Below are 13,413 nucleotides of genomic sequence, written 5' to 3'. Positions count from 1 at the left end.
ACTTGGGAAGCAAAGAGACCTGGAGTGGAAATCCAGCTCTGACATGGAGCCGAGGGGCATCGGGTAGGCTAGGTAACCCGTGCATTTCAGTGTCTTCATCTGTAGAATGGGTAGGTTGGCAGTACCCACCCTCCTGAGTGTATATACACTCAGCGTCTGTTCTCACGCATGCAGTAATCTCACAAAACCTGCATTTCCTCTTCCCCTCAACAAACAGGCGAGGCCCATCATCAGCCCCGGGGGAAGGCATTTTGGTCTCTGTGGTTCCATCCTCATCATCCCATTACCATTACCATTATTATAGTTACTATTCAGCTTTTAACTTTGGAAAGCTCTGGCGTGAGGGTTCTCTCTACCCACTCTCAGGGCTCCTGCTGACCTGGAAGGGCAGGGATTATCTGCATTTTACAGATCACAGAACATCGAACAGCCGGAGGGGCCTTCGAGACTGATGTAAACGCTTCACTTTCCCTCCAGGATACTGGGCCCTGGGTGGGTTTCAGCTTTGCACACAGCCATGTGGCCGGACAGTGTCCAATTAGCTGCACAGTGGGAATCTTCTGTTCTCAAGGGCAAATGCACTCAACTCTGCAGCTCACAGAGCTTCTCTGAACCCAACCTCCACCCACGGGTTTGTCTTTCTGATGATCATCTCTTGTGTTACCAATGGGCAAAAAGAACCAGGATGGCAAGGGAGCATGAGGTGTTCACTGGAGAGGGAAGACTGTGAAAGTAGAGAATTGTTGTGCAAATTAATATTATTAATAAATATTAATAATAATAAACCATGGTCTTGTAAATTCTAAAAGGGACCAGAGAGAGACTTTCCTCCTGCAATTGATGCTTGCTCACGTCCTGGGATGTTATAAAATGTCCCCAGGGATTTTGAGTCTGTTCTGAGTATTTCCTTACTTTGCTGAAAAAAAAAAAAAAATTAAAAATTAAGAATAAAAAGAAAACAGGTTTTAGTATTTAAACTGTCGCTCATATAAGCTCCAGCAAATTCCAGGTTTCCCTAGAATCCTTTTCAAAAAATAATAAAGAAACAGAAACTCTATTTGTTATTACCAGAGATTAGCGCACAGGGTCATGGCTGTGCCCGGGGGGATGAAAAATAAACAGAAGCAAAATTGTTTCATATTTAGATCGTTATTATTAGAAAGTAAAGTAAGACTTTGGAGACCCTGTAAAATATTCAAGTGGTGTCCTTTTAATAGAACGTGAACTAGAGGCCCTTTACCCCTGGCCAGGACTCGGACCAAAGAGCTTCAAGATTAAAAAAAAAAAAGAACAAAACCAAAACCAAATTTAAGTTCCAGAGTTTGGCTCACTTGAGATCCTGAATTTAATGATGTCAGATCTTGACATTCAACTCTTCCTACGGGACGTGGATTTCTCCTTCACTGTGGGATAAAATGGTGCAGGAGAATAGCTGTTCTATCCAAACACGAGGGAAAGGAAGGACACAAGAGGAGAGCGAGCTGTTTCTCCCAGGTTAACAAGCTGCCTTTGACACAAGCCTTCAACCCATGTCAGCTCAGCCTTGGACACATGGATTCCCTCATGGGAATAACAGTTTGGAGGCATGTGGTGGTTGCTGACTTCACACAGGACAGATATTTCCAGTTTGCTAGGGTTCCTATCCCTCCGCAGAGTCTAAATGTCAATTGCTCCCTGGTGTCACTTTGAAACTGACCTGTGCCCTTAGGTGACTAGCCTGGCCTTTTCTGTAGGCCTTCCAGTTTGCAACCCATAGATGAAAAAAAAAATCTAGACTCTCTTCATGTTATTATTATTATTATTTTTTTTTTTTTTAGTAAGAGTTGGCCTAGAGTTTTAAGGTCTTTAAGATGTAAAGGATTTGGGTATTTGAAAAACTTTCCTTTACCAGAAAGGCCACATCATCCTAGTAGTGATAGGAATGTCAAGCTAACAAGTGGTTATGGTTGAATGTTGACTTCCTTTTATCGTCTGTGCTGCTCAGTGTGGTCAGGTTCCAGATCAGGCCTTTATGAAGTGACAAATATTGACTGTCCACAGTACAGTTTTTTTGTTTTGTTGTTGTTGTTGGTTTTTTGTTTTTTTGTTTTTAGTTAAAACCAAGTCACCAAGTTCTTTTTTATCATGTCGGGTGCCGGGTCACCATACAAAAGGATAGAGAAGGACAAAAACACACTGTGAAATCTGCAAACATGTTGGACTAAGCACTTCTCAAAAGCACATTCTGACTTCTGAAATTCCAGGCCACCATTAGCCAAAAAAACAATATAAGGTCACGAGATAAATATTGGCCTTGGGGTTGGGGGGGAATGTTCATGCAGGTACAAGGTACTTGCCAGTCTATAGCAAAAGGGAGTCTCAATGCTATAAGTAATTCATATCTCAAATCACTAAAAATGAATTCTTTTCAAAGGTTATGTGCTGCTTAAATATTTAACCTTGAACCAGAGTTTTCCATAATAGCTCATGTCCGGGCTTAGGTCAGCTGCTCCCTTTGCTATCTTGATGGCCACGATGGAAACACCACAAGCCAGAACAGACTAGGACCTGCTATTTTAAGTGAAGGTTCTTGTTGTCTTTGGAAAACAATACTGTGCAACAACAAGCTTCGTAAGCTATAATAGCAACAGGTTATCAGCCTTCATAAGGAAAGTGGAAGGCAGGCCTGGCAGCAAGCCTTTTTCCGAGTCCTCTAAATCTTACCTTTTCTTCTCTTAAAACTGTGTGTCACATATATGTACTTAAGGAATTTCAGTTACATTGCTCATAATTTTTATAAATATGGACCATTTATACATTTGAAACTTCCCATTCTAACCTCTAAACCAGTACTCACAGAATTCTGTTAGGAGTTACGCATACTCAAGGTCAGGAAGTCCTTTCCTTCAGCTAGTATTGTGTGTGTGTACGTGCGTGTGTATTTCCCATATTCATGACCAGGATCTGAATGGAAAATTAAAAGGAGTCAGATTGTTGCCTTTCCTCTCCATTAACTGACTATGAAATCACTAAGTAGGAACCTCATGGCTAGTGATGCTTGGCAGGTTGATAAACATCAAAGAAACAGAAGACAGTCTATCATGGACTTGGTACCAACCCAGACCTGCACCCCAAAAGCATTAGAATGGAGAGTCTGAGAACCTCTGCCAGTTGCCTTTGGAAGATGGCTTTGAATGGCCCATGAACATGCCATAGCACTTGGCACCGGACTTGAGAGTGGTTCCAACAGGGCTTATTTCCCACTGGGTCTCCCAGGACTTGTTTGCAACACAGTGAATGATATGGGAGCCCTACACACAGCGAGGATGCCAGATACTGGAGACTATGCATTTACGGAACAGATCGTGTACTTTGGAAAGGATATTGAAAACTGATTACAAGTTGGGAACATGAACATCTGCTTAAACATGGTGTCCACCGCCTTGCATAAGAAACTCCTGAATGACTACTCTCCCACTCTCTGAACTAGAAATAAAAATTCTAACACGCTGGGGCACCTGGCTGGCTCAGTCAGTTGAGTGTCTGATTTCACCTCATGTCATGATCTTAGGGCTGTGGGATCAAGCCCTGCGCTGGGTTCTGTGCTTGACACCGAGCCTCCTTGTCCCTTTCCCTTGGTTCCTTCCCCTGCTCTCTCTTTCTCTCTCTCTCTCAAATAAATCATAAAGAAAAATGATAACATGCTTGTATTCCCTGGAGATGTGATGAGATTCTTTGATAGGAAATAAAAAATATTAGTATAAAACATTAGCACTATTTTGTCATTTGCTCTCATTTTCAGGTTTAAGGTCCTATCAAGGAGAACTCCATGTATGTGTGTACACGCAGGCCCACGTGCGTGTTTTCAGAACCACAGCTAAAAAATGGAGATGGGCTATATTCATGGGATAAACCACCATCCTAATAAGCAGAGACACAACGGCCAAATTCCCGACTAACAATTTCAAAAGCCCAGCTGGTGGAGGATAGACCCAAAGGTTCACGGCTTTTCAGGCCCTTCCCCAGCACTGCCAGGCTGAATTTGCTTCACGTGGCTACTCAGCATCATTTCTGATGATGCACACACATCACAGGGATTCACCGGAGATCAAAAGTAGGATTCCCTTTTGACCAAAAATGCCATCAGGACAGCAAAAGGAAGTTGGAGAGTCATGGAAACAAAGCCCAATCCTGCCTCATCATGGGATGCTCTTGGAAAAGTCTGTGGTCCCACTGCAGCCTCAAGGAGGCCGATTTCCAGCTTGCATGGGTGAGGATTTCCAGCCAAAGCCTCAGTGGTTCCCATGGGGCCTCCCCCAGGACAGAGTGAATGACTTTGCACCTAGCACATGGCTCCGCCCACATTTTTCTGTGGGCTTGGAGCACTTCTTCTTTCTGCTTAGTGTATAATCCAGACATGCCTCGTAAGCATTGCTTGATCCCTGAGCCATCCCTCAAAAGGGCACCTGTCACCTGTATTTATGCAGGAAGACAGAACTAACGTGTCTGAAGCTCAAAATCTGAGTCCTCGGGACTATGGATACTCTGCTGGATAAGGTGGAGAAAACTGGGGGTCAGACTTCTCCCAGCAGGACTAAGTAGTCCTCTGCTCAAGTTATGGCCACCAATGGAGGAGAAAAACAGGTAGAAGAGAGGAGGGAAGGAAGAGTAGGAGAGGAAGCAGGCAGGTGCCCCAGATGAAGGCTGCCACCTGGGGCCATTCGGTGGCATTCAGCCTGCCACACGGTGAACATTAGTGGACACCAACCCAACAGTTTCTGGGGGAGATTCAGAAAATTTGATAGCCACTGCTTTTGAGATTTGAGAAAGACCTTGTCAAACTCTTCTTAAAATTGTACCAGGACTCAGATGAATTAAAAACAGGGGCTCAGACCAATACTCGTCCATGCACGTGCACAGCAACACTATGCACAATGGCCAAAAGATGGAGATGACCGAACGGTTCACTCACAGATGACTGGATGAACAAATTATGTATTTTATCCACATAATGGAATATTATTTAGCCACAAAAAGGAATGGAATACTGATACATGCTACAACCTGTGTGAGCCTTGAAACCATTATGCTAAGTGGGAGAAGACAGGCACAAAGGGGCACTTATGGATTCCATTTATTTATTTATTTTTACTATTTAAATTTTTTTAAAATTTTTTATTAACATATAATGTATTATTAGCCCCAGGGGTACAGGTCTGTGAATCGCCAGTTTTACACACTTCACAGCACTCACCATAGCACATACCCTCTCCCCAATGTCCATAACCCAACCACCCTCTCCCTAACCCCCTCCCCCCAGCAACCCTCAGTTTGTTTTGTGAGATTAAGAGTTTCTTATGGTTTGTCTCCCTCCCGATCCCACCTTGTTTCATTTTATGTATTCCATTTATATGAAATATTCAGAATCCATAAATATGCAGAAATGGACAGCAGACTGGTAGTTGCCAGGGGCTGGGAGGAGGGAATAGGGAGGGGCTGCTTTATGGGCTTGGAGTTTTCTTTTGGGGTGATGAAAATGTTTTGGAACTAGACAGAGGTTGTGGCTGTACAACCTTGTGAATGTACTAGAATGTTCACAATAAAATGGTTCGTTTTGCTATGTGAACTGCACTTTAATGAAAAATATATCAAGAAGGGTTGTGTTTGTACTGTTTTCCCTAATTTGGTTGTGAAATTTAACCTAGTGAAGAGTTCTGTGATAAATCTTTAACTGGCTGTGGTCACTCAGCATACATGAGCTCCTGCTGCAGGGGAAATCACACTTGAGCTCGAGGTCAGTTTCTCAGGTTCTGTACTCATTAGCAGACATCAGCTCATTTACTCCCTCCCAGAGACAGGAAGAAGAAAAGGGGTAGAATGTCTGTTTCAGGACTTTCATTATGTGACCAGTCACTTAACATGCACACACCGAAGGTCACAGAAAGGGCAAAGTGCATTCCTTTAGTTTGGAATAGGCCTTTCGTTTTATTTTGTAAAGTTAGCATTATTTTATTTATTTATTTTTAAAGATTTTGTTTATTTGACAGACAGAGAGAGCACAAGCAGGGGGAACTGCAGGCAGAGGGAGAGGGAGAAGCAGGCTCCCCACTGAGCAGGGAGCCCGATGCAGGGCTCAATCCCAGGACTCTGAGATCATGACCTGAGCTGAAGGCAGATGCTTAACCGACTGAGCCACCCAGGTGCCCCACATTATTTTATTTTTAATCTACTTTTGTCTTAAATAGGTAATTCATATATACACAGTTAATTTTTTTTTCATAGAGTAAAAATAATTTCCTTCTCTCCCTCCCTGCTGGAGACAAGTACCACAAGTAATACAGTTTCTAAAATATCCTTCCAGGACAATCTATAGGCTCATACAACTCTTGATATATACAATTAACTTTTTACTGTCACTGAAAAACTAAATTCAACTGAAGAATGCTATTCCAATCAATAAAATTCTAGTTTTACTGATATGTTGTTAGAAGGTATTGGTCTTACTATGTAAAAGGCATATCTAGTGAAATAAAGTCATTAACCTTCCATTCACTAAGGCACTTTTTGTATTCACTTTTGCTTTCATCTGCATAAATCACACCAATTCCCTATTAAAGCAGAGACTTCTCTTCCTTTCTTATAACTGAGATGATCAAGTTCCTGGTGAAGTGAAAAGATGTGTCACTCTGGGATCTTTATGTCTGACTCATCATGGTTATGGATTTCAGTCTGGAAAAAAATCCAAATATTAATGTTTCTCTGCAATGACCCTCTGGCTAGTATATAAATTCCAAACCCTCTCATACCCTCCTCCACAGCCAGCACCGCACAACTGGAACTGACACACCAGGTTAGACCCCTGCCCCTCCAGGCCAGGGCTCACACCTGAGACGCCCAGAGAGGTGAGCCCTCCCTCCAACCTCACGCTTCAAGTTGGGGAAATATCTTTCTTGGCACTTCTACTTAAAACAAAACAAAACAAAACAAAACAAAACAAAACAAAACATGGGGCGCCTGGGTGGCTCAGTCAGTCTGCCTTCAGCTCAGGTCATGATCCCGGAGTCCTGGGATCGAGCCCCACATCAGGCTCCCTGCTCAATGGGGAGTCTGCTTCTCCCTCTCTCTCTGCTGCTCTCTCTCGCTCTCTGTCAAATAAATAAATAATAAAACCTTTAAAACAAAACACCAATCTGTGATACTGTCATCAACAAATTTATCTGAAGCAATAACTGCTTCCCCTTTTATTAAATAAGGGAGTAATCTGGTAAATATGAAAATAAAGGTGATTTTTAAACATGCCAATTCCCCAAACCACACATGCACCTGAGCTGTGCCTGTATGATTTCCCGAACCACAACAGCCATCTTCATTCTTCTTCTTCACTCGTTCATTCAAACAGTAGTCAGAACTCCCTGGACCTGGGAGCTAAGACTTAGTCCCTCAGAGGCCCTCCAGGGTTGGCATCAATTCACTCGCTAAACCAATGTGCCATGTACTTGCTGTGTGCATGGTGAGAGTCATAAGAATCAAAAAATATATACACAGTCCTTGTTATTAAGCAGCTCATAGTCTGACAGGAGAGATGAGCACGCAGAGAACTAACACGAGACAGGGCAGTCATTGCCTCACTAGAAACGCAAAGCATAGCTCTGGGCAAGACACCTGTGCATGGGCAAGACATCTTGCCAAGGGGCTTAAGCTAATTCAAGGCTTTCAGTCCTTTGTGCGACCCTCAAAAGAGTAAATGATTTTTGAAAAGACACGTGAACAGGATGCTATGAGAAGAATTTATGTAAAGTTGTACACATCTATAGCACTTAACAAAATCCAGAAGAATGTTCACCAAAATGTTCATAGAGATGCTCTCTTGGTGATGAGATTTCAGGTGATTTTTATCTCCTTTTTGAACTTTTCTGTAATATTTGTATTATTTTACAGTGAACACCTACACCCATTAAAAAGATTGTCATTAGCCCATCTAGAGAAAGAGATGGCTTTGATTCAATTTCCAGAATGCTGATGTAGGGCTTTCTGTGCTAGACCTTGTGAAAGAGAGAGAAAATAGGGTCCCTATATTAATGGGGTCATTATCTTGGTGGTAGAGGTGGGCACCAAACTAAAATGCAATAGGTTATGTACAGATGTTGTATTATCAGTTGTGACAACTGTCTCAGAGCTATGTTAAGTATAAAATAAAGTTATATAGAATATATAGAATAAAGAATTGGGCTAGTGGCTGGAACATCATTGGTACTCAAAGAAATGTTTGTGGAATGAGTGAATGAATGAATGAATGACATCCTATAGTCTTTCTTGAACATTCACATTCTTCATCTTTTCTCTCTCCTCTACCCATAATCAATGATCTCGCCAACCCTGATCCCTGATCCCAAATCATTGATTTTGCATAGGAATATCCCCATTACAACCTCAATCTTTCTAGAACATGGCTTTCATCTGGTCATCCTCCAGGTTAAAAGCTATCCTCAGGAGCTCCAGGTTGCCAAACTCCTCAAGGCCTCCCGAGCCCTGGTCCTGTCACTCTGTTTTTTCAGGTTCATGTCTCAGGACACAGAACAATAAGGCCTTTGGTTTACTCATGTTTGCCCTGCACCACTTTTCTTTATGAACGCTCTCTACATTTAGACTGTCCTCTCTTGCAGTATCTCATGCATTATAACCCTTCAAAGTAGTTATTTTCTAATTTTTAGATGAGGGCAGTAAGATTCTAGAACATCAAATAATTTGCCCGAGGCTCCCTGGCTAGGAAGAGGGAGCATTAGGATTCTGACTCAGGCTTTCCGACACATAGAGGCCATCATCTTAACCATCATGCTATGCCTTCTTCTTTTGTTCCCTTCTGGTTCTAAGTATCTCTAAGCTCAAGTTCTAGTCTTGTAACTTCCACAAAGAATAATGGCTAATGTATAGATGAGCTTATTAGACATCATGAATCTTTTAAACACATTGCTCATACAAATCCCCACAACAACCCACTGAAAAATGAAGTATTATTGTTTCCCATTTTGTAGGCAAAGAAATGGAGATAGAGATTGAGTTCTTGAGTGCTGTGCGTGGTGGAACTGGGATCAGAACTGGCTATAGCCTGTCTGAAACCCGTACACCCTCTCCTACAGGATGAAAATGTCTAAAAAAGGAGGAGCAGATCTGGCGCAAAACCCATCACCATGAGTCAAACTCCAACAATCCATGGACTAGAATGTCTGGATGTGTTCTTCCTTCACTGGTTTTTATACTGGTGGAAAATATCAAAGGAGCAGATAAAGACAGCTATCATGAACAGCAGAGTGAAAAAAGTAGAGACACAGGAAGTAGTGATGATTCTAACAAACACTCAAAAATAATGCCTGAACAGTAAGTTATTTTTTTTTTAAATAAAAATACGGCATTTAGGGGCACCTGGGGGGCTCAGTTCGTTAAAGCCTCTGCCTTTGGCTCGGGTCATGATCTCAGGGTCCTGGGATTGAGCCCCACATTGGGCTCTCTGCTCAGCAGGGAGCCTGCTTCCCCTCTCTCTCTGCCTGCCTCTCTGCCTACTTGTGATCTCTGTCTGTCAAATAAATAAATAAAATCTTAAAAAAAAAAAAGAATACGGCATTTACATATATGTCCTCATTTAATCCTACAAGGTAATTATTACCATCCCATTTTATGGATAAGGCAATGGAGGCTGGAAAGGTAAAGAGAATGTCAGCAAGCGGCAGAGCTAGAGCCTGATCCGGGCAGTCACATACCAGTGTCAGATCATCACAACCCCACCCACTGTTAGGTGTCTCAGCAGACAAATCCCACTCAACCCGCAGATGATTTTTTGGGAGGGAACAGAAAGATAAAATAAAAGTCATCTTGCAACTATAAAAAGAAACATAAAATAATAGGAAAGTTCTTCCTCCCCTTTGAAAGCGTGCACATGATTCTTTATCTGAAATGATTTAAATTCAGGCCAAGCCGAGCATCTGCCTTGATACCTGTAGGAGTTTCAATTGCAGCTGGAATAATGACAATGCCGTGCAGAGGGGGAGGAGGGAGGAAGATGGGTTTGGATGTATTTGTGTGTGGGTGGTCATTGTGTCAATCCACCAAACCCACATGCAATCAGACACTAGTCAGACACCCTTTGAAATGGGAAGGGTAATGGTAGACAGCAGCCCACTCCTGCTCAGGTGCCTGAAATAGACAGGAGCTGTGCAGCAAACAACAATCCAAACCCTGGTTCCCTACATTCTAGGTTGCCACACACATATTTTCCCCTCACAGGGCTCCTTACCCCATGGGAATCCAGCTCAACTCTGTCAAAGACTGGGGAAGAACTGAGCTGTAGAGGAGTGCCCATAACCTTCTGGTTGGACTTAACGTCTTCTGGATGTCAATTTTTATTTTTAAAGCATGGATCAGCTGGACATAGGCAACTGATTTTTTTTTTTTCAATAGTAAAGCCAGTTTAATTAATGTTTATCACAACCCTTTGAGGTGATTTTTACTATTATTTCCATGTTATAGAAGGTTTATTGCTTATTGAATTCAAATTACATCAGACCAGATACAGCAAGAGTTTTAACTAATTCAGGGGAGGTCATCTTTAGTGGAAGTAGTTTTTAGGAATAACTTCCTCGTGGTTTCCATTCCTCAAACCTGGCGACAAAAGGAAGGCAGCTGTGGTGTGTAGAAAGCGCACAGCCTTTGGAGGCAGGACACTCAGGTAAATGTGCTGACAAGTCAGGCCATCGCCGGAGGCTCTGCAGACAGTGACGCCCACCATTTGAAACAGACATCAGGGACGCCAGTACGGCCTCTGGAGCCAGCCAGACAGCCTGGGTCTGTAACTCAGCTCCACTGCTTACCATCTGTGTAATCTTGGACACATTAACCTCTATGGCCCTTTGTGTCTTCTTCTATGAGAAGGAGATAGTTATAGTTCCAACCTAGTGGGTGGTTACGTGAATTAAGTGAATTAAAATTCATGGAGCAGTTATACAGGACCTGACCCACAGTGAATGCTACATGAGTGCTTGAAGAAGAAGATAGAATAAATATAAAGGTTAAAGGAATGATTGTAAGGTGAGATCACAGGCACGCCCCTGAGGGTCCTCTCTAAACCAGAGGAGGACAGCGGAGTAGCTCCCAATGGGCTGTAGTAGAAACCACGCCTGTTTTGTGTGGTCAAGCAGACACTGTTTTGTGCAAATTCTCATCGCATCATTGACTTAGATCTGTGGACCACCCTTCACTTCTTCTCACACTGTGTCCCACCTCCTAGGCAGTGAAAATGGGAAACAGCCACCCAACGTGAAACAGAATTGCAGTTCAGAAGAGCAAGTTTGTTTTTGGAAAGAACATTCCAAAGGAGAAAGAGGACCTTAACTCTCATGTACTTCATTGACTCTGTGAGCAGCATCAAAGAGGCATTTCCTCTTTCACTTTGATTTAGGGTGATTTGCCAACTTTTAGACATTTTTAAAATAAGAATCAAAGTCACATCAGGATAAAGGCGATTCTCACGGAATCACAAATAACGACCAAGTGTCTTCTAATTACGCTCTAGTGGATTTCAGCAGCTTGCCGAGAATTCCCTTGCTCTAGTATCTATGTGCCTGTCCCACTAGGGTATCCATAATAAGAGCTCTTTTTTAATACCCCACGTGCCCCATAAATGTTATTTAAGTACTGATCTAAATAGACAAGTACTTGTTGAAAATAAAACTGTTCTGACCAAAACAGTAGCATAGAAAAGAGATCTCATCCAAGGAGAAAATAGGACTTGGTCCAACAATGTGCACACATGCAATTGTTATTACATCTAGCATTAAAGATACCATAAATTTGGGTAAGATACATATTTATACTTAAAATTTTTATTTCTTCCTTATGTGTATCACATGGATGTCATATAAAATGGAAAATACACATAAAGCAAAATCATGTTTATTAGAAATTGGAATAACCATTTCAGTAATTATGTGAGGAGAAAACCCATCCCCGAAATGGATGGGAGATAGGACAGGAAGCCTTTAAAAATACCTACGTCTGATTCTTAAACCAAACAATGAGGAGTATGAGATGAAACAGAAGAGAGCCCAAAACTCAAAAGACCTGCCTCTAATCCTGTCTTATTAAGGGACAGCTTCGGTGACCTTACGTATGCACGTGGGCCCTAATGACCTCACCTATCAAGAAGGGTACGGGGCGCTGGGCTGGCTCTGTCAGCAGAGCATGTGACTCTTGATCTCAGGGTTGTGAGTTCAAGCCCCACACTGGGTGTTGAGTTGACTTAAAAAAAAAGATCGTTGGACTGAAGGACTCTACAGATTTTGAGGACATAGTCATTCCTATTACAGGCCTTTGGACATGACCCTCTATTAGCAGCTGTCATTCTTTCCTGGGATTCACAAAATCCTTTTTCTTTCTCTTTTTTTTTTTCCTTCCAAAATCCTTTTTCTTATTAGATTGAAAACCTCCTCCAAAGTTTTTGGTAATGTACTTGCGAAGTAGGCTGTCCCACACAGTGGGATGACAATTCCCACCCTGGCTCACCTCCCCAGTGACCTGCTTGGGGTCAGGGTAGTTAGAAGTGTGAAGCTCTCCTACGGTCTAGGACTGGGCGTTGCCTTATAGCTCTTGTCCTATTCAGGCTGCCAGTATTTATTAATAGGACATATAAATTCACATGCTAAGGATCCGGCTGTGTTGAATAAGATGCACAAATACATCTCTTTTCTTCTTTTCTCCCAACGGTCAAATCCAATTTCTATGCAAATGCTTTGGTCAGAACATTCTTTTTGAAAAAAAGGTATAAGGATTCTTCTTCTTTAACAAAAAGATTTGGACTCTCTGCTATGGATGCCCAGAATTCCTCTAGAGCAGAAGTGGCTTATTTCATTCTTATGTACTGAGACTGGAGAGGCTTAATGGAATTTGGTGCTGATATCCCAAAGATTGGCAAAATCTGCAGAAACCAAGGCAAACCTCTGGTCTACTTCCTAATGCCACCAGGAAAGGAGCGGAAGTAGAGCTTCACTGTTTGGTGCCAGCGATCAGACTACATCTCACTTCAAAGTTAACTGACTTACCCAGTGTTACTTACTAGAAGAAACAGTGCTACTAGCTCTATGAGGGAAGTCTGCAGGGGGAAGTTCTGGGAGCAAGTTAGTGTCTCTGGATTCCCACACGTCAGACAAGACCTTGTCATAAGGAACTACAAATCCCATGTATCTTGTTCCCACACTTTCTTCAGATTCTCCTTAAGGGTCACCTTTGAGACATGTCTCCCTCAACTGCCCCTTATAAATGCCGCCCCTCTACCTTGCATTTTCTTCCTACTTTAATTTAGATATTAGATATTTTGGTGTATGCACTTATGGTCTGCCTGTTCCTGCTAGGAAGTAAGCCTCCGGAGGGTGCTAACTTTTTGTTCAC

General features: G+C 42.3%; 1 protein-coding gene across 19 annotated transcripts in view; it reads right to left on the bottom strand.

Moving 5' to 3' along the window:
* Positions 1 to 13,413, bottom strand: part of ABLIM1 (actin binding LIM protein 1) — a 287,987-nt gene that overhangs the window by 110,370 nt on the left and 164,204 nt on the right. The window lies entirely within an intron of this gene.

This window comes from Lontra canadensis, unplaced genomic scaffold (genome assembly GCF_010015895.1).
Source record: "Lontra canadensis isolate GAN:19392208 unplaced genomic scaffold, GSC_riverotter_1.0 scaffold3, whole genome shotgun sequence".
Lineage (NCBI taxonomy): Eukaryota > Metazoa > Chordata > Mammalia > Carnivora > Mustelidae > Lontra > Lontra canadensis.
This window is presented reverse-complemented; position numbering and strand designations above follow the sequence as displayed.